The following is a 4,526-nucleotide window of genomic DNA, read 5'->3' as shown; positions in this document are numbered from 1 at the left end:
CGTGATGTCTTTCAGTTTGACCAAAGCACCGGCTGCGTTCATGGACCTTATGAACCGGGTGTGTAGACCGATGCTCGATCGTTCGGTTTTTGTGTTCATCAACGACATTCTTGTTTACTCAAAAAGTGAATCCGATCACGCCGGTCATCTCAGGGAAGTGCTGGAGGCTTTGCGAAGGAACAAATTGTAAGCGAAATTTTCTAAGTGTTCCTTCTGGTTACGGGAGGTTCAATTCTTGGGCCATGTTATTAACCCGAGTGGTATTCTGGTTGACCCTATAAAGGTGGAAGCCGTAAATGAATGGGAGTCTCCTAAGTCTCCAACCGAAATCCGTAGTTTTCTGGGTTTGGCGGGGTATTACCGCCGCTTTATTCCCGATTTTTCAAAACATTGCTGCTTCACTAACCAAGCTGACTAATAAAAGTGTTAAGTTCGTTTGGGGTACGGAACAGGAAGAGGCTTTTCTCGAGTTGAAGAACAGGTTGACGCATGCCCCGATCTTAGCTTTACCTGATGGCACCGACGATTTGGTGGTGTATTCTGATGCCTCTTATCAGGGGCTTGGGTGTGTTTTGATGCAGCGAGGGTCGAGTCATCGCTTATGCCTCACGACAGTTGAAGCCCACGAGGCGAATTATCCTACCCACGATTTGGAACTGGTGGCAGTGGTGTTTGCGCTCAAGTTGTGGAGACATTATTTGTACGGTGTTCCTTGCGTTATCTATACCGATCATAAGAGCTTAAAATATTTCTTCGAGCAAAAGGAACTGAATATGCGATAGCGTTGATGGTTGGAGTTGATTAAGGACTACGATCTGGAGATTATGTACCATCCGGGTAAGGCTAACGTGGTAGCCGACGCGTTAAGCCGGAAGGAGAGACCGAAACCTATTCGTGTGAAATCCTATTAGCTTATTCTTAAACCTGATATTTTGAAACAAATAGCCAACGTTCAGAATGAGGCTTTGCAGGTGGAATGGATTCTGTCAGAGCGTGTTTGGGGTTAGGAGAAATTGTTGGAAGACGTCGGTGACGGGGTGAAGTATAAGGTTGGTCGTTTGTGGGTACCGAAGTATGGGGGATTCAGAGATAAAATTTTGGATGAGGCACACAAGTCGCGCTATTCTATTCACCCAGGCGCGACCAAGATGTACCAAGACTTGAAGAAAAATTATTGGTGGCCTGCAATGAAATTTTAGGGTTTATTATTATTATTATTATTATTATTATTATTATTATTATTTTTTGTATAATATAATAACAATATACATTCTAGTCCCTCTACTTTAACGATGGGTGAACTTGTAAGAAAAGTTAAGTATGACAAACTTACGAGGGTGGCAAGGGGCTCCCGGGAGAATGTCGGGTCAAGCCCGAAAGGTGCTCGCAACACTACAAGGTTAAACATTTTATTGAAAATTAACGGATGTTACAAAGAGCTAGTTTTGATTGTATCACCTAGTTTGTAAAAGATGTTAGAATGATGTAATATATTGTAAATTAGTTAGTAATGTTTTTTTATGAACAATGTATTTGATACCATTTGTATCTGTTACATTTCCGTTTTACGCTTCCGCAAATCGCTTAACGGGGTGTGACATTAGAAGCTTTTTAGGGTTTGTGGGTTACTATCGTAGATTTATCTAAGCTTTCGCCAAGATTGCCTCACTGTTGACAAAATTGACCTGCAAGAGTGAAAATTCATATTGGGGGGGGGGGGGGCAAGAGAAAGAGAGAGAGAGAGAGAGATCCAAATGCTTAAAGATTGATTGACAAGTGTACCGGTGTTAATTCTATGTAACATTCATTAATTTTCAAATCCAAAAACCCGACCCATTTTGATCTTTAATGAAATTGGTCTTTTATTTATTATTTCATTTATTGATATTGTGGGCTGCCTTTGCAAATCCGTGATCATTTCTATACAATTTTATTTTTCATCACCCTTGTAATGTTGAATGTGCATTTAAAACATCCACAATCATGATTAATTATTCATGAACTTTTCCCATGTAAATCACGAGAACTATTCTTGGATTATTATTATTATTATTATTATTATTATTATTATTATTATTATTATTATTATTATTATTTTCTTTTCATATGTTGGTCCCTCACCTGAAGTGTATCGCAACACCCGTGAGCTCTGTCATAAACTAGCCGAAAGCCCTCCGACACCATCCACCCTCTCCCCCTTGCACCTGAACCGTCATCTCCTGCAAACTCGCATTCTCCTGCTTCAACATGCTAGTCTCCTTGGTGAACTCCTCAGCTGCCTGTTTCTTCTGGCTCTTGTCTGCTTCAATCTTCTTCTTTAAATCTTCTTTCTCAGCTTGCTCCCAGTCAAGAGAGGTCTCCAACTGATGGATCTTGACAAAAGGAGGAGCTGCCTCAAGCTAGACAAAAGGACAGGTGTAAATATAAATCTAAAAGGAGGGAACATGAGTAAAAAACAAACAAAATACTAACCTTGGTGTAACATTCATTACTTTTCAAACCCGAAAACCTGACCCATTTCGAATTTTCGGTTTTGTTTATATATATATATATATATATATATTATGTGTGTGTATATTATAATATTCTCGAGTTCGTTTCATGTAACATTCATTAATGTTTATTTGAATTGCATTTATTAAACCGACCCGTTTTGTCCTTTTAATGTATTCTTGGTTTATCGTTTATCGGTAATATTATATTTCCGATGATTCAATTTTATCGTTCGTTCATTTTATATTTCCTATCTCCGAGGTTTAACATTTTAAAAGCTTAAACGATTTATAAACTTTTCAGATTAATACGAAAGTATCCAAGTAACATAATTTCTATTTCAATTATAACACAATCCAAAGTTAAGGGTGTAATTTGTAATGTTTAATTAAACTTTGTTTTAATATAATTTGAAAGTTCAAGGTTGATTATGTAAGTGTAATCCATATTCTATTTTAATAGAAATAAGAAAGTTGAGGGACTGCTTGTGTAAATAACATTTAATTTATAATATTTTAATTAATTTAACTACCCAAATGACCACGTAATTCCGATAACAATCTCTGGCCGTTGGAAATGGTGCCGATAGACGTTAAAGACCCATAGATCTTGCGTTTTGACTTGTTTAATTAGTGAAACGACTTTAGACTTCTATAACAAACAGTAATCAACATTTTAATTGCGTTAAAACATCCAATAATGTGTGTAATCATCTGCGAAACAGCCAGAAACCGCCAGACTTTTTGTAAAATCACAATTAAGACAATCAATCCATATACGCTCCAATTAGCATTATAAATAGATACTATGCATCCAACTAAACTTGTTCACAAATTAAAAATTCACTAGAACACTCTTTAAATAATCTAATTTCTCCGTCAAAGTCGTTTTCCGGCGAGTCCTTGTTCACCCTCAAATCTTCGCCATTCCGGGTAACTATTATATTGTTTTTGAACGTTTTTCGGTGGCAAATAAAACCCCTAAATAATTTTGACCAAACAATGAATGAATTGTGAAAATTAAAATCTAGGGTTTATAATAAAGAAGATGAACTTGCTATAATGCATATATATTTTTGTTTATGTGATATTATCAAATTAGTGAGTTGGTCCGGTGGTTAAGTCAATTAGGTTTGGGACACCAGTGTGCCTTTTGTTTATTATTATCTCTTTTGTAACTTTATTTTCTTATATATTGTTTACCAATTAAAATCATTAAAAACCAGATAGAATTATTTTAACCTAAACAAAATTATTTATAAATTGTGTTTAATCATTTTCAATCAAAAACCAACTTTTTCACATTCGTTAAGTTCTTAAAACCCTATTAAAACTATATTAATTATTCGTTTCGTTAACTTTATAACATAACTGTTTCAAGATATATATTAACACGATAAATTCGATGTCCCTTAGATACTAAAATCCATTATTAGTAAGTAACACAATTCTCGTATTAATGTTGAGTTAATAACCAAATAATATTAATTTAAAACGTTAAAATTTCGTGAAAAATTAAAAATCTTATTATATTATAAAATACATTAAAATAATACAAAATCCCTTTAACCGAATTATTTAATTTTTTTTATCCAGTTAGTTAGATTTTGTTTTGCTTATATAGTTCGCGAGGATCGTTCGTTTCAGTTCCTTTGATGCGTTTTCGTCTTTTATTCTTATTTCCACTTCAATATCAAAGATTAGGTTCCACACCACCTTTTTAATGTTTTTACATTTTGGGGTTAGCTTGTATATCCTATTCAAAGCATTTACTTAGTTATTCATTTTCAAACTACAATTCGTATTATGGACTTGTGTGTTTACTTGACTACTTCTATCAATTTCCATTTCAATTTCAAGTGATAAGTATGATCATACGCCCCCTTTACACTCAGGACTGTCGTGTTATAAGTGCAAAAGGGACCCCCGATTTGAGTACGTTGGTTTTTACCAACTGGAAAGGACCTTGCATGCGATTATCTGAGTGTGTTGGTTGTTACCAACTGGAAAGGACCTTACTTGCGATTTACACTT

Source organism: Bidens hawaiensis, unplaced genomic scaffold (genome assembly GCF_021521415.1).
Source record: "Bidens hawaiensis isolate Kalapana, Puna unplaced genomic scaffold, B.hawaiensis_p1.1 tig00054053_1, whole genome shotgun sequence".
NCBI lineage: Eukaryota > Viridiplantae > Streptophyta > Magnoliopsida > Asterales > Asteraceae > Bidens > Bidens hawaiensis.
This window is presented reverse-complemented; position numbering follows the sequence as displayed.